This window comes from Amblyraja radiata, chromosome 29, assembly GCF_010909765.2.
Source record: "Amblyraja radiata isolate CabotCenter1 chromosome 29, sAmbRad1.1.pri, whole genome shotgun sequence".
Classification (NCBI taxonomy): domain Eukaryota; kingdom Metazoa; phylum Chordata; class Chondrichthyes; order Rajiformes; family Rajidae; genus Amblyraja; species Amblyraja radiata.
The window spans coordinates 23393364-23416740 of NC_045984.1; the positions used below are offsets into that span (position 1 = coordinate 23393364).

Sequence of the window (23377 nt, forward strand, 5' to 3'; positions counted from 1 at the left end):
GCCAAACATGGGCAGGTGGGTCTAGTGTAGAAAGAGCAACTTGGTCTGCATAGGTAAGTGGGTTGAAGGGCTTATTTCCACGTTGTATGACTATGATTCTACCTGACAGCGTTTAACATAACCAAAAGTAAATCTTGAGGAGCTATCAAGTATTTTGTGCAGTTTTGAGTATTGCATGCAGTTCTTGTTGTGTTATTTCAGGAAGAATGTGGAGGGTTTGTTCTGTAAAGAGTGCAGAGGAGGTTTACCAGAACGCCGCCTGGATTAGGGGGCATTAGCTGCAAGGAGAGGTTGGACAGACTTGGATTGTTTTCTCTGGAGTGTCGGAAGTTGAGAGGAGACCTGATAGAAGTATACAAAATGATGAGGTGCAATAGATGGCGTGGAGAGTCAGAAGCTTTTTTGAGACCAGGGGGAAATAAATCCGAATACTAGAAAGATATAAAAATGACTAACTATCATTTGCATCTTTACACCCACCAATACTTTGGGCAAGGTTGTGTCAAAGGTTCTATCTATCTATCTATCTATCTATCTATCTATCTATCTATCTATCTATCTATCTATCTATCTATCTATCTATCTATCTATCTATCTATCTATCTATCTATCTATCTATCTATCTATCTATCTATCTATCTATCTATCCATCTATCCATCTATCTATCTATCTCTGCAGGTGTTGGAATCTAAAACAAAAGATAAACTTCTAGAGGAACTCAGTGGGTCAGGCGGAATCTGAGGATGGAAATGGGCCGTCGACTTTTCAGGCCGAGACCATTCCTCTTGCAGAAGAGGCATCAAGTTGAGGCACATCAAGCTTTCAAAGATTGTTTAGGCACAGAGCTTCCTCACTCACCAACAGGGGGCATTGCTGTTACTCAGATCAGGTCATTGGAATGAAGGACGCTTCAGGCCAACATGAGTGGTCTTCACAACTGGGCCAGGAGCAAGCATGAGGGGACCATTGGTGGGGAATCAGAGCAGGAGGAACTAGGCCTGTCCTATCAGAACTAGACCTGACCCGTCACAGCCATGCCTGAGCTATCATCAAACCAATTTACCTACCTATCTCATTGCCAACTTACCTCATTGCGGACTTGGACTTCTTCTCTGCACCTCTAACACTATAACACCATCACACTATATTCTGCACTCTGGTATTTTTCTCTTTGCCCTACCTGTTGTACTTGTGTACAACTTGATTACACTCATATATGTTATGATTTGACTGGATAGCGCGCAAACATGGTTTTCACTGTAGGTTGATACACGTGACATTAATAAACCAATAACAATACCAATCATTTATCTTATCATGTTTTATAATCCCAGTTTACTGGTGCATGTCATTAACTATATACTTTTGGGTGCCAAAAGCACTCTTGTGGTAGATATCAGCAAAGCAATAACTGTTATTGTGCCAGTTAAATAAAGATATTGAACTTAGTTTGCGATATTGAAACTTTGTGGCACAGAAGCACAACTATCCCTTTGATCTTCACTTTACCCTTTCCTTTCATCTCACCCATCTCACCCATGCTGTCGTGTTCTTTTTCTATGCCTACATAAACTTGAGAGTCTTTAAGGTACAACAGAAGTCTTTATTATATTACTCAATGCTGGCAGCAAGACAACTCAAAATGGCTGCACACTCACACTGTCCACAGACAGGGAAAACTATATACAAAACATCCCCCTTTGTCCAGATTGACACACTGCCTGGAGATTACCTTTTCGGTAACGGGCATAACAAAGAGACTCGATATACGGGCACTCACAGTGATGATGAGCAGTCGAGCTGCACCGGTAGCAGGGTTTTGATCCTCCCCCCACAGGTGGACGGCTCTTCTGAAACTGTCCCACCTTCTCTGGATTTGCTCTGGGTCGATCAAGTGGTTTCTGGCATTGTGGACGAGTCTGACGAACTGTATTCACCTCCTGAGGGAGCTTTGACGCTGTTTTGCTGGCCATTTTGTGCAGTTCTTTACTTAGCAGCTCGGCCATCTTAGCACACTGCAGCACATTCTTCAATGAGGCATCCGATTCCTTGAGAATCGCCTGCTGGATGAATGCGTGCCTGCAGTCTATGTCCAGCCTATCCCGCAACGCATTGTCTTGGCACTTTTCGCAGCATTGAGCTTTAAAATCACATGCCTTTGCCTTGGTGTGAAGTTCGGCAAGAAATAGTAAGATTAAACGAGAACTTACCAGTTTGAAGTTTGATCGTTATTTTATGAGGAGTAACGTTGAGGGAATACGTGAAGAACCCCGCCAGGACGCATGCGTGTCATTCTTCAAAGCAGCGGTGTGAAATCACAGATAACTGTAATGACTAAACATAGTAAGATTAGAGAAGAGATACCAGTTGAGTATATGATCAAGGGTGGGAGCGGAGGGCACGTATTCCCTCAACGTTACTCCTCATAAAATAACGATCAAACTTCAAACTGGTAAGTTCTCGTTTAATCTTACTATTTTACTTCGGAGTCACGTGAGTGACTACGTGAAGATTTTAAAGCTCTGTGATTTCATGCCGTGGAAACGAGTCCATGCATCACATCTGCCTTGATTATGGGGAGAATAGAGTTAACATCATTAGACATCAATACGATATTGAAACCCAACGATAAATATATTAACACCAATTATTGCCCCTATTTATGGGGTAAATTATATTACAGAAGTTAAATTTGTTTCTGCAAATGTTCCAGGTTCAATGACTGGTTTGTTATAAAGTCGTTGGAAAGTTACCTCCGTTGACCATCCTGCTGACTTGAGGATTTGGTCCATAGGAACGTCCAACTTCATAGCTGCCGATGTAGCTGCAGCCCTGGTGGAGTGAGATTTAAAAATGCTAGTGTCTACTCCAGCCTTTATTAGGACCTGTTTTAGCCATCTAGAGATGGTCTGGACTGTCACTGTATTGAGTGGCTGTTTGTAGCTGATTAAAGTGACATTTCTTTCCCTCTGATGATCTTAGTATACTCCATATATAATAGTAAGTGTGTTACAATACAGAGACGACCATCTGTCGGGTAGGCCCTGAATTCTGTTTTTAGGCCTGCTGACCCCTGTCTGTTCCGTTTGACTATTTCATTGATGTGAAAAGTTAAATTTCCAGATGAAATAATCATGTTGTCCAGCCTTAGTTTCTGTAGTGACTGGACCCTTTGTGCCGTGACCAAGGCCATCAGCATGACTGTTTTCATAGTCAGTTTCTGTAGGGACAGAGCTGTAGCTGGAGACCAGTTTCTTAACATGGTCAGTACAATGCTCACATCCCATATTTGGGAGTACCTGGTTCTTGGGGGATTAACATTAAAATGCCCCTCATGAGTTTGGTTACCAGGGTGTGTCCCAACAGAATGCCGCTCTGTTCCTTGCCACAGGTATGTTGACAGAGCACTTCTGGCGCAGTTGATGGCACTATGACTGAGCCTCTCATCGTAATGGAGGCTTGCCAGGAATTGCAGAACAGACGGGACGTTCATAGATCTGTGGGTGATGTTTATTGTTGTGACAGTACTTCCCATTTCTTGATGACACCAAGTACTGTTTTTTGGTGGACTGTCTGTGGGCCGCTAAAATAATATCCACTGTTCGGCCCGTCAGTCCCAGGTGTAGTAGAGGAGCTTTGAACTCTATAAATTAATAGGTTTATATAATTATGACATGGGTTGCGGGAAGAACCAGTAAATTAGGTCTATGATGGATGGTGATGCATGTTTCTAAAACCATGTCGTGTATCACCGGGACCCATGGTTGAGTAGGCCAATCCGGTACTATCAAAATACCAGACGCGGAGTCTACTGTATATTCCTAAATACACGACTGATGAGGCAGAAGGAGGGAATGCATAAATAAATAATCCCCCAATGCAGCGAAAATGCATCTTTACCACTGCCCCAGGTTCTGGTTCCCATGAACATAATTCGATAACTGGTGAGAGCATGGATGCGAATAGGTCGATATCTGGTGTTCCATACCGTGCTGTAATTTCAGCAATACATTTTTTATCCAACATCCATTCAGTGTTTTCATAGAATTAGCGTGACCTGTTGTCTGCCACTAAATTCAGTTTACCTGGTAAGCAGGTAGCTGATATCCAAATATCTCTCTGGATGCACTATTGCCAAATTGTGTTGGCCAGATTGTCACATGATGTCGATATGTTTCCACCCATATGGTTGATATATGCTACCAGGGTGGTGTTATCAATTTGTAGTCTAACATGCTGGTGATATAACCCAGAACAATATGACTTAAAGCCATGGAATGCACTCAACATTCCCAGGTAGTTTATGCCCAGTGTTTGTAATAATGATGCCTCCTGTGCATTCCATCTCCCCCACAGCTGGAGATGGAATTGGTAGCATCCCATCCAAGTGCACTGGCATAGTATGTAGTTCCATAGATGGGTAGCTGATAATGTTTGGATCGGAACAATGCCTAATGTTATGTTTCCACCATTTTAGTTCCATTGTGGCCTCTGTTGGTAGCTTCATTGGTCTGTCAGAATGACCCCCATAATTTTTGAGTGCACGAATGTTTGCCCTCTGTAATTTTTGATAATGTAAAGGTCCGATTTGTGTGGCTGGAAACGCAGCCACTATAATGCCAATTATTCTTGCTACCAGTCTGATGGATGGTTTTGTTTTGCTGCAAGCCTCCATTAAGGCTGTAACCTTTTCTTTCGGCAAAGTCACTGACATGTGAACTGTGTTAAGGGTGAACCGCAGATGATCCATTGTGTTAAATAACATCTGTGGTCACCTCTAATGGGTACTGTCCAGATAGAATTGTTATCTCCCACCAACCTCGTAAGGAACCAGACCCACCTACCTCCATGGTTATTATTGGTAGGTTTGTTACTTTTTCGGCATCCTCCGTGGACGTTGAGGTGCCGGTGTCTGGATCTGTAGTTGGGTCGGTGTTGAGGGTTAGCGCATTCCCCAGGAAGTAGTTTTTAGACGTTGCTTTAATGAGCCCCAGGGTTTTACCCTCTTTGTCAAGTTCTTTTACCTGTTTTGATAAGTTGCCTCCAAATAGTAATATTGGTGGTTTGGAGGTTCCAGGTTTGCATAGGCCTGCAAATTAGGGTCTAAAGCCAGTTGGATGGCACTTCTTCTAATGCTGTTTACTCGTATTGGTAGTTGCAAAATAAAGCCAGTGCATCCTGGTGATCTTGTGGCATGTCTTTTTTGTTTATTGTGCGGGCGAAACCCGTAATTCTCGCTGTTAGGACTTTCAGAACTTTCTGTTGTTTCAAGTCCCTGGCTCTGCCATGTTTTCAAATACACTGGTTGACACTGGGAACATTCAGTGTTTTGCAGTTCCCTGATGGTAAGTGTCTTCCAATAGGTTTTCTTGCACCCCATGTGCACTAGGGGTATGTTCTGCACCCCTCTTCAGGTTCAGCCCAGAATTGACCCCCTATACTCCCCTCTGATGAGGGAGAAACACTGTGCAGCCCTACAAGAGGTAATGCTGTAGGACTTACTAGCTGCCCCCTGTGACTAGTCTCCATCTCCCGGAGCCTGCCACTTACCTGCTCCAACAGCCGCTCCAGCTGGCTCCGATGCTCTCGGGCACTGGCCACTCGCTGCTGCTTCAGTTCCTGCAGCCGCTCCAACCGGCTCCAATGCTCATGGTCACTGGCCGTCGTGGCTGCTCCTGAAGCCGCTACTCCTGAGGCCGCTCCTGCTCCAGTTCCTGCAGCCGCTCCAACCGGCTCCAATGCTCACGGGCACTGGCCGTCGCGGCTGCTCCTGAAGCCGCTCCTGCTCCAGCTCCTGCAGTCAGCCCAGGATTGACCCTCCGTGCTCCCCTCTGATGAGGGAGAAACACTGTGCAGCCCCACAAGAGGTACTGCTGTGGGGCTTCCTAACTGCCCACTGTGGCTAGCCTCCATCTCCCGGAGCCTGCCACTTTGGAGTATTTCCTCCAGCAGCCGCTCCAACTGGCTCTTATACTCTCGGGCATAGGCCACTCGCGGCTGCTTTGTTCCCCGCTCCCAGCCGCTCCAACCGGCTCCAATGCTCACGGGCACTGGCCATCACGGCTGCTTTGTTCCCCGCTCCTAAAGCGGCTCCACCCGGCCCCAATGCGCACGGGCACTGGCCGCTCGCGGCTATTCAGAGTCGGACTCTTCGGAGTCAACGACTCTGTTGGTTTTTTGCTTCGCTCTACCGCCCGGCCGTGGCCAGTGCGGGAGCGAAGTCGGGCACAGCTGTTCCCATTACGGGAGATTGGCGTGCGGTTGGCTGCTGCTGCCGGCTGCCCGCAACTCCGCGGTTCTCCCCCGCCAGCTTTCCCGCAGCCTTCGTGGATCTGGTCCATGTCTCCACCTGTAAGGTAAGTGGAAGGAACGCAGAGCCTCCTTACCTGCTGTTCCCGACTTTCAATTCTGGAACGCAGAGTCTCCTTACCTGCTGTTCCTGGCTTTCAATTATTGCCGCTAAGGGGAACGCCGTTCCCCCTGCTGTGACTCGTTGCAATGCGTGTAGCGATATGACACGCATGCGTCCTGGCGGGGTTCTTCACGTAGTCACTCACGTGACTCCGAAGTAAAATTCGGCAATCGATTGCCCTTCCTGTTGCACCGTCCTGTAGAAATCAAGGCGAGCTGCGAGGAAATTTCGACTTGCTTCGAAATGCAGCTGCAAAGCCGTTGTGATTTCAGCGTATGAAACCTCAGTTGCTTCTTCTGTAAGTAAATTTTGAAGCAGTGCAAAGGTTTCTGGAGACATTGATGAACACAAGATGAGCCTTCTTCCTCAGGTCAGTCGTAATTTCCATACTTTCAAACTAAAACTCAGCGCGCATTAAATACGACGACCACCTTTCTCGCTCGGGATCGAAACGATCGAATTGCTGAGACATGTTATTCGAGTGCACTACAGAACTAAAAAAAAAATGTTTTTTTTTAATTGAAAAATAGGCTCTTCTCTGGGTCTTTGGACTCAACCGAAGTATCTCACTTCTGACACCACTTTCGTGTTCTTTTTCTATGTCTACATAAACTTGAGAGTCTTCAATGCTGGCAGCAAGACAACTCAAAATGGCTGCACACTCACACTGTCTACAGACAGGAAAAACTATATACAAAACATCCCCCTTTGTCCTGTGCAGCGCCACCTGCTGCATGGGAGGAGCAACGGGTCCTCCCACCCCACACAGTCTACCAAACATCACACACGTGGTCACAGGGAGAATGTACAAACTCTGTACAGACAGCACCTGTGATCAGGATCGAATTCCGGGTCTCTGGCGCTGTAAGGCCACCGTGCATTGGTTGGGACGTGTTGGGCCCAAGGCCCTGAGGGGAGTGTGACTCTCTGACTTTGTGACATGTTGAGAGGGAGAGCACAAAAGAGGCACAAAACGAGTGACGGAAACAGATGGACAAATCAGGGGGAAAATGGCAGCAAAGAATTGCCTTGAATTTCCAGCATTTGATACAGAGGAGAACCCCAGGCACTCGTACGCAGCTCAGCGCATAGCGTGCACAGAGTTGAGTACAAACAGTACAAAAGCGTGCATTTAGTGCTGGTGATCAAAGATACATTTCTCACTTTGGGATAGGTTGCAGACAGGAAGAATCAACAATGAAAAAGAGAGCAGCATAATTTATTTTGGGGAAACATTAAGGACTCGTTAGAATGAGGAATGAGCTTATTTCTTATGAACAATTTCACAAGGTGTTCATAACTAAAACTGAAAATTGCTGTTAATAAACTGACTCTTAGAGATAAATATGTGCTTTATATCATTATACTCTGGGAATTCTCTTTTTCTCTGAGAATCAGTTATGGAATGCTGTTTAATAATTTAGTGATTGCATTCCAACTTTTCAGCGCAGACTCCAATCATTAATGGCACTTTGGCTATTATTGTCACAACAAGTTCCTCAAACAACGGAGCTCTCTTTGAAATTACATGCAGTATTTTAGGGACAACAGTTTAGTTTCGTTTGGAGATACGGCGCGGAAATAGGCCCTTTGGCCCACCGAGTCCGCACCGACCAGCGATCCCCGCTCACCAACACCATCCCACACGAATTAGGAACAATTTACATTCATGCCAAACCACTTAACCTACAAACCCATATGTCTTTGGTGCGTGGGAAGAAACCGAAAATCTCGGAGAAAACCCACGCAGGTCACGGGGGGAACGTACAAAGAAGCACCCGCAGTCAGGATCGAACACGGGCCTCTGGCGCTGTAAGGCAACAGCTCTACCGTGCTGCCCAGAAGTCGCTGATCTCATTTGTGTGTTCGGGTGGTACTTATAAGTTTCTTTAATTCCACATCACGGATCATGATGTCACCTGAACCTCTTGATTAGATTACTGCCTAGCAATTGCTCTCAAGTATCTATTACTGTCCATTTAATTCCCTGCATCCTTCGCCTTGACTGAAAATGCAAGGTGAATCGTGTTCTTATTAAGTGAATGACTTGTTCACGAACTAAATATCAACTATTTATTAGCAGCATCAAGGTAACAAGATTTAACGCCGGCACGCTTATTTGGCTAATTGTTTTTGTCATCTTCTCTTGTGAATGGGACTCGCTGGCAACGATTCAGATACTCAAACAATCAAGGTGTCCTGCGTTGAATCCTGGCCAAGTTATGATGCAAAGCCAATACCAATTATTTGTGAGAGAGATAGAGATTTGGATGGATTGGCCACAATATTCTTCTTTCATAAGTCATCCGTAGATGTAGAACACCAGTTATTGTAGTGCATTGATTAGGCTGGGCCAGGCAATGACATCAGGAGCAGCTGAGAACGTCAGCTGTGGTTTCTTCTTTGTACGTACAGATTAAGCTCTGGATTGTCCATGTTCCAGAGTCTATTCTGACTGACAAAGTCCCACGCTGGAGTGCTTTCCATTCCTGCAACAACTATCTTTATGGCTAAGAGTTGCCCATGGATATTGTAGAAGATCCAGGCCAAGCATCTTCTTCAAACACCTTCTCTGGCGTTCCCAGTATGGCCTCCTGTACATCAGAGAGACCAAGCCTAGACCTGGTGACCATTTCGCCGAATGCTTGCGTTTGGCCCGCCTAGACCCACCTATCTGACTATCAAAACCAAAACACTCACTACATTTGGAAAACATTAGGTTTGTCTTGGTGGAAAAACCAGAGCAATTTCTTAAGACATGGACACCCTTTACTGATTTTTTACAATACTTTGGTGAGACACAAATTTAAATTTAAATCCGATGCTACGTGGCTACGTGGGTGAGGCGGGGGGGGGGGGGGGGGGTGGGGGGGGTGGGGTGGAGGGGCGTTATATCTCCATCTTTCTTATTCCTCTATCTTTCTGCTGCAATGCTTTGGTAGCTTAGGGGGACTTTTTCTCGTTCTTCTCTATTCAATCCTTTTACTTTTTCCTTTCTTCTTTTCTTGCTTTCCCTTTCTTTCCTTTTTTCCATTTTTTCAATTTAGGTTATAAGGTTAAAAATGAAGCTGTACAATAACTGTATAATTCTAGATGCCGAATGTTTTATCTTTGTACAATTGCTTCTAATAAAATAATTTAAAAAAAAACAAAAAAAAAACACTCACCCATGTCACTATCACCTGCCACGCTTTGTCCTGCCTCTCTCCCCCCCCCCCCCCCCCCCCCCCCGCTCCCCTCCCCCCCCCCGCTCCCCTCCCCCCCCCCCCCCCTACAATCAATCTGAAGATGGGTCCTATTCATGAAGATAAACACAAAAAGCTGGAGTAACTCAGCGGGTCAGACAGCATCCCAGGAGGAAAGGAATAGGTGACGTTTCGGGTCGAGACCCTTCTTCAGACTGAGAGTCAGGAGATAGAAACCTATTCATGTTCTCTAGAGATGGTGCCTGACCCACATTTTTACTGAACCAAGAAGTAATGCAAGCAGTCCATACGCTCCATACTGTACACCTACCTGTAGAGGTTTGATAGACTATTCATTGACATACCCAATCTTAGTTTTAGTTTACTTTAGAGATACAGCATGGAAACAGGACCTTTGGCCATTCGCATCCAGGGCCGACCAGCGATCCCCGCCCATTAACATTACCCAACACACACCAGGGACAATTTATATTTATAGAAAGCCTATTAACCTACAAACCTGTACCTCTTTGGAGTGTGGGAGGAAACTGAAGATCTCGGAGAAAACCGACGTGGTCACAGGGAGAACGTACAAACAGACAGCATCCGTAGTCGTAAATCGAACCCTTGTCTCTAGCGCTGAAAGAGCTATAAGGCAGCAACTCTCCCGCTGCGCCACTGTGCCGCCCCAATTCTCCTCAATCTTCTGAAGAGGTAGAGGTGTTGAAGAGTTTTCTTTGTGTTTGCATCAGTGTGTTGGGCACAGGACAGGTCTTCAGAGGTACGCACGCCCAGGAATCTGAATCTGCTGTTGACTCTCTCCATCGCCATCCTGTCATGAAGACAGGTTCATTGATCCTTGTCTTTCCCCTCCTGAAGTCAATTATCAGCTCCTTGGTCTTGCTAATGTTGAGAGCAAGATTGTTATTCTAGTGCCATTCAAACAGATTATCAATCGCCTTCCAGTACTCTGACTTATCATTACCCATTATTTGTCCAACAATGGTGATAACATTGGCAAATTTAAAGAAGGCGTTGGGGCGGGATCTGGCGACATACAGTAGCCATGGATGTAGAGAGAGTAAAGCAGGGAACTGAGCACACAGCATTAAGGTGCTCCTGTGTTGATGGTTATTGAGGAAGAAGTGTTGTTGCCAATTAATACTGATTGTGGTCTGCTGATGAGGAAATCATGAGGATCCATTACATATCAAATTCAAGCATTCTCTCAATATATTTATCTCATTCATTTGCAAAGGTACGGGTGAAAAAAGCAGTAATTTACATTAACAAAAAAAAATCCCTCATTAATAAATGGTGCCACAGTGGCACAGCTGGCTGAGCTGCTGCCTCATAGCATCTGAGACCCAGGTTCAATTCTGACCTCGGGTGCTGTCCTTGTAGAATGTGCATGTTCTCCCCGTTACCGCATGGGTTTCCTCTGGGTGCTGCGGTTTCCTCCCTTATTCTAAAGACGTGCGGGCCTGCAGGCTAATCGGCCTGTGTAAAATTGCCCCTAGTGTGTAGGGAGCAGATGAGAAAGTGGGGTGACATAGAACGGGTGATCGGTGGTCGGCATGGTCTCGGTGGGCCGAAGGGCCTGTTACCATGCTGTAATTCTAAAATAAAGTCAACAAACACTGGGTGGACCTCTGCTTGAGCAACCAACGGCCACAATCCTGCTACCAGCTGATACTGTTCACCTTCACAAGATTAAAGTATCAGGTGAGAATAAAATGTAAAGAAAGATTATGTATATATCTTTCATAACATGCTTTGTGTTATAGCTGTTATGTTGAACATAATATAAATCCCATTGCATGATGCATGGAAATATATATAATTACACAATAATTATAGTATCCAGTATCTGTAACAAAAAAGAATCCTCATCCAGTTTTTTATTTTCTCATTTTATGCTTTTTTTCTGTATGTTTACAATTTTATTTTCTCTCAATGACCCGGCTTGTTTCCATGGTATATCGCTAAAACAAAACAAGACAAACTTCAATTATGCAAAGTGACATTTCGTCCGTGGCTTTTTTTTCTGCAGACAGATAGCCTCTGGACGCCTCCATATCAACATCCGAGGGAGCAGTCGGTCATCTCTTACAATTCCTAAAGTTGTACCAATCAATATTACATCTGTTACAAGTATAAGCTCAGAACGAATGGCTCCACTTTAAAATTCTAAACAGCCTCTTTACAGCCATTTATTTGATATTTTCCTGAATAAACCAGTAACATGACAACAAATGTTGAAAAGAAGGTGATATATTCCAAGCAGCTTTGTAGCGCACATTCTATTGACTAAATTCTACCACAGTGCATGATATTAATAAAATCTTTCAAGTTATTGGCAACAACTTGAGATTGTCGAGCCATTGATTTGAATTATTAGAAGCCTTCACCTCCTTTGTGACACTGTGGGTTAGTGGAAGGAATCATGCAGAGTCCTTTAACTGGTGTATCTCAGAAGGATAGTGTTTCCACTCTGAATCAGGCTTGCACTTTTAACTAAACTGGGGGGTGCTCAAGCTTTCGATGGCAAAACCATAAATGTCCCAACATAGCAGATAAAGTCTGTGGCAAGACTTCCTCAAAACCTTTTTTTGAAACACTACTTTACTCACCAGAGGAAGTAGTTGAGGCAGGTATAACGAAAACATTTAAAAGATATTTGGATAAGAAATGTTTAGAGGGGAAGGGACCAAACGCGGGTAAATGGGATAGTTTGGACGGGGTGTTTTGGTTACCATGTAATCTGAAGAGCTTGTTCCTATGTTGTATGACTTTGTAACTTTATGTATCCATTTTGTATTAAGGGCCTGTCCTACTGTACGAGGTAATTCAAGAGTTCTCCCCTGATTCGAGCTCGTATAATGTACGTAGGGGCTCGTACGAGTAAAAAGTAACCATTTTTTTCATCGCAAGTATTTTTTTTACTCAGGGACATTTTTCACAGTGTTGAAAAAATGCCACGAGTTTACTGGATTTCCCGAGTACCTACCGTTACTCGTACGAGCTGATACGTGACATCCACGAGCTCCTACGTACCCACTATGTACATTACACGAGCTCGAATCAGGGGAGAACTCGGGAGAACTCTTGAATTACCTCGTACAGTGGGACAGGCCCTGTACTCTATGATTCTATGACTTGCCTTAGAAATAAACTCAAGAGTGAAGTCTAGAGTATGTACCAAAAATGGAACAATGAAATTCGTCTATGCAGCACCAAAACGATACTGTAAAAACAGTACTCATAGATAACATTATAACCCCCCCACACCCACAAACAAAAGTAATACATTATAAACCCCAATATTAGTGCAAGAAACCCAAAGGCCCATGGCACAACCAAGATATTTCATAGTTCATAGCTTAGTGTTTGTAGCGTTCAAGATCTGATGGTTGTTGGGAAGAAGCTGTTGTTGAACCTGGTGGTCATGGTTTTCAGACTCCTGTACCTTCTTCGCGATGGCAGGAGTGAAATGAGAATGTAGCCAGGGTGGTGCAGGTCCTTGATGATGCTGGCTGCCTTATTTTCGAGAAAGATAGAGTAAACCTGTAAGGTTTATTGACCCCAGCTCTTGACTAGAGACTTCAGACTCCCTGAGGATGCAGAACAACTAAAAATTTATTTTTTATTAGGAAAACAATTTCACGTACATCTTATAGCAAGCCTTGATTGGATTCATTTGTCAAATGTAAGACATTAGAAAGCCGAATAGAACCACTGGCTGCAGATTTAAGAGTACAGTATTGTTTAATTTAAACCAAAACTCTCGGCTCAACAAATTCACAATGGGCTTTCTTGGCAAGATTGTGTTTTCTTATCATTAGAGTAAAAGGTCAATTGAATAAAAATGTCAGTAATCTGTAAGACAGATCATATTTTTACTATGATCCCTCCATCAATCTCAATTTTTGTTCCTAGTCATGCTATGCACAGTGATCTTACCATGAGAAATGACTGGACTCACAATAAATCACTTCCAACAGAAATACATCAAAATGGTTGAGGCTCTTGCAAATCAGCTTACAATTATTGCACAAAATGTTATTCCCTTAATCTTGCATTAAATATACTTCCCTTATCGCTTGCACTAAACGTTATTCCCTTATCTCTCGTAAACTCATAGAGTCATAGAATGATACAGTGCGGAAGCAGGCCCTTCGGCCCAACCTGCCCATACCGGCCCACATGTCCCAGCTACACTAGTCCCACCAGCCCGCGTTTTGGTCCATATCCCACCAAACCTGTCCTATCCATGTACCTGTCTAACTGTTTCTTAAATGTTGGGATAGTCCCTGCCTCGACATCCTCCTCTGGCATCTTGTTCCATACTCCCACCACCCTTGTAGTAAACATAATTCTCTTAGCTCTTGCACTGAACGTTATTTCCTTATTCCACCATCATGACAATGCAGGATTACAATGGCTCGATGGTAATCATGTATTGTCTTTCCGCTGACTGGTTATTACGCAACAAAAACTGTTCACTGTACCTTGGTACACGTGGCAATAATATTTTTTTTAACGGAATAGTAGGTGCCTAGAAAGCGTTGTCAGGGCTGGTGGCGGAGGCAGATACATTAGTGGCATTTGGGAGATTTTTGGAAAGGCACATGGATATGCGGGGAATGGTGTAATATGATCGAACACAGGCAGATAGGAATTGGTGTTGGCATCATGTTCGGCACGGACATTGTGGGCCAAAGTGGATGATCCCGCGCTGTACTGTTTCATGTTCTATGTTGTAATCCCAAGATTGAGATACCAGCCTCCTTGATTGCTTCAGTTGAGGGTCTAATGAGACCGCATTACATTTCACTGTTCCATGACATATTTCTACCAATGTATGTAATAGTAGCAAGAATTTAAGTTTGAATTTGATGTGGAATCTGGCCAGAATGTTAAATTAGAGTTTTTTTGCAGAGTGATTGTTCTTAGGCCCCCTTCGGTCATGGCTGATCATGGGTGTCTCCAGGGTGCTATTCCCTATATGGAGGATGCTTGTGCGTGACTTTGTTTAACGTGGGGAGGCTGGTGTACAGACAGCCACCCCACGGTCCTTGACAGATCTGGGTCAGGATCCAGTGGCATGGAGTCCAAGACGACTGGAGACACTTTTCTGCTACAGCCTTCATCCGTCTTCCCAGCCGTTGTGACGCTCCCCTAAGCTCAGCCATCATCCTCCGCCTATTCCACCGTTGAGGTCTTGGTTGGATTGCTCTTTGTCAGAGACCTCCCCCTTGACCTTACCGTCATGGATGGCCCTACCAGGAGCATAGCTCCAGACGGCATCGCTCTCAGGATCTCAGGTCCACACAAGCTTCTCCACCGCGACAAGGAGAAGAGAGTGAACGTACTATTACGATATTGTAACGGAGTTGACTGAATTGTGAGTTTGCAGAAAAATATTGAATTATAAAATACAGACTTTATAATTACATTGTTTTAATGTATAATTTAGGTTCTGTGTGTTGTCTGTGTCTAGGTGCCTGGGGTGCTGCTGCAAGCTATATTTTTGCTGTAGACAGAAGAAGCTGCAGATGCAGGAAATTTGAGCAAAAGACAAAGTGCTACAGGCAAGCAATGTCTGTAGAGGTAATGGCCAGATGATGTTTCATGAGAAGATTTTCATTGTACCTGTACCTCGCTGAGGAGGGACCTCATTGAAACTTACCGAACAGAGGTAGGACTGGATAGAGTGGATTTGGAGAGGATGTTTCTACTAGTGGGAGAGTCAAGGACTGGCGGACATAGCCTCAGAATTAAGCGACGTTCCTTTGGGAAGGAGATGAGGAGGAATTTCTTAAGTCAGAGGGTGGTGAATCTGTGGAATTCATTACCATGGAAGGCACAAGTCAATTGATTTTTTTTAAGGCAGAGACAGATAGATTCTTGATTAGTAACGGTGTCAGGGTTATGGGGAGAAGGCAGGAGAATGGGGTTAGGAGGGAGAGATAGAATCTGCCATGATTGAATGGCGGAGTAGACTTGATGGGGCGAATGGGCTGATTCTGCTCCTATCACTTATGAACCTATGAACTCATTATACCGGCCCCATACAGCCCGGTTCATCATGGGCACAGCCCTCCCCACCATTGAAAGCATCTACATGAGGTACTAACTTAAGAAGGCAATATTAACCATCAACGATCCTTACCATCAGGAACATGCTACCTGATATCATCAGGCAAGAGATACACAGGTCTGAAGTCAAATACCAGCAGGTTCAGAAACAGCTATTTTATCACAACTATTAGGTTGGTGAACCTACCTACACAACTCTAATCCTACCTTGCCAACAGGTCACCTCTTGCACTACCACGGACTTGTTTTATTTCCTAGCCGTGTTTTTCATTCATGTATTTATTTATTTCGCGCATTATTTTACTGTCTTGTAGAATTTTCTTTGTAATTTCTGTATGGGGAAAAAGGCTGTACGTTCACTATCTAATTCCCTCATGATTTTATACTTGACCAAATTCACCGACGCAAACCAGAGAATAATTCATGTTCACAAGTTCATGTTATAGGAGCAGAATTAGGCCATTCGGCCCATCGAGTCCAGTCCACCATTCAATCATGGCTGATCTATCTTTCCCTCTCAACCCCATTCTCCTGCCTTCTCCATAACCCTTGACACCCGTACTAATCAAGTATCTATCAGTCTCCGCCTTAAAAAATAACCGATGGCTTGGCCTCCACATCCGTACGTGGCAATGAATTCCAGTTTCACCAACCTCTTGCTGAAGAAATTCCTTCTCATCTCCTTTCTAAAGGTATGTCCATTCATTCTGAATCAGGGTCCTTTTAACAACAGGGTTTGAGCTGAACTATTTAACAACAATTGGAAATATCACAATGGAAGAAAGTCAATTGTACAATATGTTTGAGGGCTCCAGCCAGCAGTGGTTTTTATATTTCGCATGAAGCACCATTGGAAATACTCACTGATTCCACTTTAAAGTGTGGCATGAAATGAATAAATGACTTGGGAGGAGTGGTTTATTGAAGAATAAACCACTTCATGAATATTTGAACTCTAGAACCCATTCACATTTCAAACTAATGGCTTGTGTGGTTTGGGGTCACTCAATGGTTCTACTGCGTAGATATCTGAATGATTTGAAAAGTAATCATCCAGCCATTTTGGGATCCGACCTGATTATTTTCATGCAAGGAGAGGATTGAGCCATTTTCGTTGAGCCTCATGAATGGGCCACAGCGTGAGGATTTTAAGTTGAGTTTTAGCTTAGTTTATTGCCACGTGCACCAAGGTACAGTGAAAAGCTATTGTTGCATGGTAGCCAGTCAGCGTAAAGGCAATACATGACTGCAGTCGAGCCTTTCACAGCGTACAGATACACGGTTAAAGGAATAACGTGTAAAACGTTTAGTGCGAGATAAAGCCAGTAAAGTCCGATCAAAGACAGTCCGAGGGTCTCCCATCCACAATTGAATTGTCAATTGATCATTTTAAATGTGGACTGTCTCCTTTTAAATAAATGAGTGTTGCTTCTATGGGGCTAATTGGGGTTGGGAGGGGGTAATGTGTGAGAAAAAGAGTTGAGTGATAGAGAGAGAGAGAGAATGAGAGAGGGGGGAGAGAGAAAGGGAAAGAAAGAGAGAGAGAGAGAGATATCATAGATCTAGCGATAGATAGAGTCGAGTGGCTCTAGCTAGCCCGCATATCTAGTATGCGTTCGATCAGACGATCTCGCACTCTATCTCTCTCTCTCCGTCTATCGCCTCTCCGAGCTCTCTATCTCTCCCTCTCTCTCTCTCTCTCTCGCTCTCTATCTCTCTCTTCTCTTCCTCGTCCTCGCCATCTTTCTCTCTATCTCTCTATCTCTCTCTCTCTCTCTCTCTCGCTCTCTCTTCTCTCCTCTCTCTCTCTCTCTCTCTCTGCTGCTCTCTCCTTCTCTCTGCTCTCTCGCTGCTCTCTCTCTCTCTCGCTTCTATCTCATCTCCTCTCTCTCCTGCTCTCTCTCTCTCTCCTCCTCTCTCTCTCTCTCTCTCTCTCTCTCTACTTCTTCGATCTTCTCCGTCTCTTCTTATGCAAGGTTTGAATTTTCAGGCATGTCCGTGAAATGGTCCGTAAAGCAGGAAAAAGCTCACCAATAATGACTTGATCAATGTGCGCAGAGTCAATCTGTTCATAGGACACAGCTATGATAACAAATCACCCTTGGTCTGAAAGGATAGCACCGCACAGTTCACTGTTCCCCACATCTTTCATCTTTATAGCTGGTGTGACCTGAATCAAAGCAATCCATCACAGAAAGCTTTTACAGTAAAAATGTCTAGGTAGTGCAAAAATAGTTTCAATCAATTTGCATAAAATATAAAGAGAGAAAAATTACAAAAATGTGCATTCCCGGCTACAAACGTTGAGATCTGTTTCCTCTGGAAATCCAAGCGAACGACCAAAGGAAAGGCGGTTTAGGGTTTAGAGTATTTTTAATGCACAAATCATTTGGTATAGATTGTTGTTAATGAAGTGCATTGCAGGTGTGTCAAAGGGGAGATGCATGAGGATTTAACACTGTATATTGTAATAATTATATATAATGATGTAATGGGAAAGTTAGACATTCTTGGTGTGTGATTGGTTTAGCGTTTACCATGGCAACCAAGTCATCATTGGTCAGTCAAGAGGACCTTGACTCTAACGCGCCAATATGAAGTAAATGAAGGATCTTTCAGCTTAACGGGATTGGAAGTTGCAACCTCCTGTGATTAATACCTGGGATGATAATTGTACAATGGCATGATATTTTGCTTAGTTTAGCTTGGAGATGCAGCCTGGAAACAGGCCCTTCCACCCACCGAGTCCAGGCCGACCAACGATCACCCGTACACTAATCCTATGTTACTCCCAGTATTGCATCCTACACACTAGCTACAGTTACAGTCTAGTTTATTGTCGCATGTGCCGAGGTACAGTGCAGAGCTTGTGTTGCGTGCTATCCAGTCAGCAGAAAGGCAATACATCATTTCAATTGGAACAATTTACCGGAGCCAATTAACCTAAAATCCTGGGTACACAAAATTGCTGGGGAAACTCAGCGGCTGCAGCAGCATCTATGGAGCGAAGAAAATAGGCGATGTTTCGGGCCGAAACCCTTCTTCAGACTGATGGGGGGTGGAGAAGGAAGGAAAAGGGGAGGAGGAGGAGCCCGAGGGAAATTGGAGGAACAGCACCTCATATTCCGTCTGGGGACCTTGCGTCCGGATGGCATTAACATTGAATTCTCCCAATTTTGCTAGCCCTTGCTGTCTCCTCCCCTTCCTCAACCCTCTAGCTGTCTCCTCCCACCCTCCCATCCGCCCGCCCTCGGGCTCCTCCTCCTCCTCCCCTTTTCCTTCCTTCTCCCCCACCCCCCATCAGTCTGAAGAAGGGTTTCGGCCCGAAACGTCGCCTATTTCCTTCGCTCCATAGATGCTGCTGCACCCACTGAGTTTCCCCAGCAATTTTGTGTACCTTCGATATTCCAGCATCTGCAGTTCTTTTTTGAAAACCTAAAATCCTGCACGCCTTTGGAGTCTGGGAAGAAACCGGAGCACACGGAGAAAACCCACACGGTCACAGGGAGAACGTACAAACTCTGCGCAGACCCCCAGCACCCGTTGACAGGATCAAGCCCGGGTCTCTGGCACTGTAAGGCAGCAACTCTACCGCTGCACCACTGTGCCTCTCATTAAAAAAAATAAGTTCTTGATAGTTTTACTAGCCCAGAGTAATACAAAATAAATAGAAAATACAGGTTCAAACATAGAACATCTTCCAATTATCTCCACATAGACATTGCAATGGGTGTTTGAGAGAAATGTTGCTCAACTTTGAATGGAACAAACTATTTTACCCCTCAATCACATTTGTCGGAAAATTCAGTATTAGCCACAGAAACAATTGGGATATTTATACATCATTACGCATGGTAGAAGCCATTACAAATCCAGAAGTAAATAAAAGTAAAAGTAAAACAAAATTAATAATTTAATAGCAAATTAAAAGTGTGCCTTTACTACTAAATCTAATTTGTTAAACATCATAACTTTCACTCCACATCCGAGCTCACAATATCCCCCTCTTATGAAAGCTATTTTCTTTAATGAACTACTGCAGAAGTTCTTTACTTGGGTTATTATTTGAAACCAAGTTGACAATAATGATGTGGAGAAAGGAACAGCAGATATAATGAAGATCGACACAAAGTGCTGGAGTAACTCTGCGGGTCGGGCAACATCTCTGGAGAAAAAGGATGGGTGACATTTCGGGTCAGAACCCTTCTTCAGTCTAAGAGGGTTATCTTTGTGTCTATCTTTGACAAAAATAATATTTTTAATTGTTTTTGTTTTCCCATGATTTGATGAGTTGATCGCGGTATTAACCTTGTTTGGCTCATTTAGTTACATACTTGGTTCTGAATCAGAAGATACAAGCCCATCTTTAAGGTGGAATCTTCAAATATTAAAGGGTAATACCTTTAAGGAGATTGGTGGGGTGCATTTTTTCACACATACAATGATAGGGCCATGAGACCATGAGACATAGGAGCAGAATTAGGCCATTCAGCCCATTGAGTCTACACCGCCATTCAATCATGGCTTTTATTTTTTCCTCTCAACCCCATCCTCTAGGCTTCTTTCCGTAAGCTTTGACACCCTTCCAAATCAAGATCTTATCAATCCCTGGCACTGTAAAGCTGCAACTCACGCGCTGTGCCACAGTGCCGCCTACGATTGACTTGATAAGAGGAAAATAAGGTCAATAAATAATAGAAACCTCAATATTAGTGAAAACAGAATAAAAGCCTTAAGTTCCCAGAGAAACCAAAATAGTTTGTAGTTTGAATTTTGGTTGCCATTTGATAGTGTTTAGTTGGTGTGTTTAGGTAATACCTTCAGTGTATGTAGACACAAAATACTGGAGTAACTCAGCGGGACAGACAGCTTCTCTGGAGAGAAGGAATGGGTGACTCTTTGGGTCAAGACCTGAAATGTCACATATTCCTTTTCTCCAGAGATGCTTCCTGTCCCGCTGAGTTACTCCAGTATTTTGTGTCTACCTTCGGTGTAAACCAGCATCTGCAGTTCCTTTCTATGCCTTCAGCGTAAGTCCTTGCTTAGGCATCTAATTCAAGATCCAGCCATGCCGACATTTCATTGAAACATAGACATAGAAAATAGGTGCAGGAGTAGGCCATTCGGCCCTTCGAGCCTGCACCTCCATTCAACATTATCATGGCTGATCATCCAACTCAGTATCCCTTTCCATTTAGTTATATTTCCATTTAGTTCTGGTATATTTTCTCAGGTAGGCAAGATATCATTGCATGTCAGGCCTAGAGAGCTGTCCAGTGGGACCACTGTTAGAGATAGGGAGCTGGTCCATTGTCAGTTAGAAGGCTTCGAAATTCATCTTTAAATAGGAAAGATTGATGATGGCTTTGGGTGTAAAGTGGAACAGATCCCATTTTCCCCTGCACTGTTCATCCTTAATGAGCTCAGCTCCCCCTCCCCAATCAATATAAAACCACTTTTACACTGTGAGCAGGCACATGGAACTGATTGGTGATTCACACATCTGTCAACTAATCAGGCCGATGGTTTTGTGTAACATTTAATACTGGGCTCCCTTACAGTGAAGTAAAAGGCTTATGATATAAATATAGGTGTAATGGTACAATTAAATTCTGTTTCTGTAACTTGCACCATTTTGCATTCAGCTGATTTCTTTTGCAATGTTTTTACTTATGATGTCCTTGAAATTGTTGCGTTCTTGAGAAGACAGTAAAGTTTCAAAGGTCAACCCTGTTGTTCATAAGTTTCTGAGTTCATACGCCGTTGGAGCAGAATTAGGCCATTCGGTCCATCAAGTCTACTCCGTCTTGTAAATTGTTGTTACTGCAACAGAAGTTATGGCATGTTAATGTTCAGCTGCATCTTACTTAGGGCATCCAATACTGAAATTCTGCACATCGCTGCAATGCTTTGGCAACATTTGGACAGGTACATGTATAGGATATGTTTGGAGGGATATGGACCAAACACAGGCAGGTGGGACTAGTGTAGATGGGGCATGTTGGTCGGTGTGGGCAAGTCGGGCCGAAGGGCCTGTTTGCACATTGTGCGACTATGATTCTCTATGACTATGACTTGGGGCCACACAGTGGCACGGCGCGGGGATCCGGATTTGAGGTCAGAATCGAACCAGGTCGTTATTGCTGTGAGGCACCAGCTCCATCAAATGCACCAAGGTGCCGTCCTGTTCATCAGATGGACTGATATTCAGAAAATGTTAATCGGACACAGAGAAAATAACAGTCTGCATTTCCTGTGTGGGTCTCAGAGATCAGACCAGATAGTCCGCATCCTTATGGTGTGTTACATATCCTAAGAACAGATATTGCAAACTCTGAATCTTTGGGTTCCAAATAATCACCGGGATGAACAATATTCCCCTCACAAATTTGGGATGAAAATCTGAAAAGCCTCCCTGATCCTTTCAAATGAATAAAACTATTCCTTGGTAACACCTAGAGTGTTAGTGTCACATGTAACAGGGTGTGGAGGTACCAAGCGTTGTGGACAGACGGTTGGTTTATTCGGACAATGCATGGTTGGTATACGTGCAAGTTTGGTTCTCTAACATAAAAGACTTTGTTGCTGTTGCAGAGAGAGGTTCTTCACTCAAACTCTGCTACCTGATGATCTCGAGGTAAGATCCTGCTGATATAGCAGGACACTCCCCTTAACTCCCCTCATCATGTCACGTACGTGCCCCTCAAAGCCTGTCACGTGACAGTCCCCATTCTGCTGACGAGGGTTCAACAGTAAGTGGTCTGACCACCAGGTGGCGCCACAAGGGCTACATTGCTGACCCCAGAAACTGCTCCTTCTCCCTTCTGAAGACATGGGGCAAATGAGTACTAGGACAGTACAACACAGGAACAGGCCCTTCGGCCCACAATGTCCATGCCGAACATGATGCCAAGCTACAATAAATCTCTGCTGCCCCCACGTGATCCATCGGCCTCCAGTCGCTGCATCTCTATGTGCTTATCTAAAGGGCTCTTAAATGTCGCCATCATATCTGCCTTCACTGCCACTCCTGGCAGCCACCACCCTCTGTGCAAAAAGGTCTTCTCCTGCACATCTCCTTTAAACTTTGTCCCTCTCACCTTAAACTTATGCCCTCTAGTCTTTGACATTTCCATCCTGGGAAAAAAAGTTCTGATTGTCTACCCAATCTATTCCTCTCATAATGTTATACGCTTCTGCAGATCCAACATTCTTCAAGAATATATCCATTACCTATTGGATCGTAACTGTAATTCGAAAAGCCTCTGCATCCTTGGCATTTATAAATAAAACCAGAGGCCATAAATAATTAAACAATCTTTAAAAAAAAAAAAAATTACTACTTCAATCATACATGCCGACCAAGATCATGCCCATTTAAGTTGGCACCATTATCATTTTGACCCACATTCCTCTAAACCTTTACTATCGTGTACCTGTCAAAGCGTCTTAAATGTAGTTTACAGCAAATGTTAGAGCATTCCATCGGAAACTTTTCACCATCTACAAGCCGTAAGACAGCGAAAGGTTATTAATTAATTGCATTTATTGAATTAATGTTTATTATATATCAACATGTATTGTTGCTGCTATAAGAATTTCATTGAAAGCTCGCACCATCAGACTCAGAAACAGTTTCTTTCCTTCTGCTATCAGGCTTCTGAATGTTCCTTCCTT

General features: G+C 43.9%; 1 long non-coding RNA gene across 1 annotated transcript; it reads right to left on the reverse strand.

Annotated features, from left to right (window-relative positions):
• Positions 1 to 3631: 3631 nt before the first annotated feature.
• LOC116989692 lies at positions 3632 to 22481 on the reverse strand. The gene is made up of 3 exons (XR_004416295.1): positions 22366 to 22481; positions 7922 to 7925; positions 3632 to 3642 (listed from the first exon to the last, which is right to left on the reverse strand). It is a non-coding gene; the product is annotated as an uncharacterized LOC116989692 (long non-coding RNA).
• Positions 22482 to 23377: the final 896 nt, after the last annotated feature.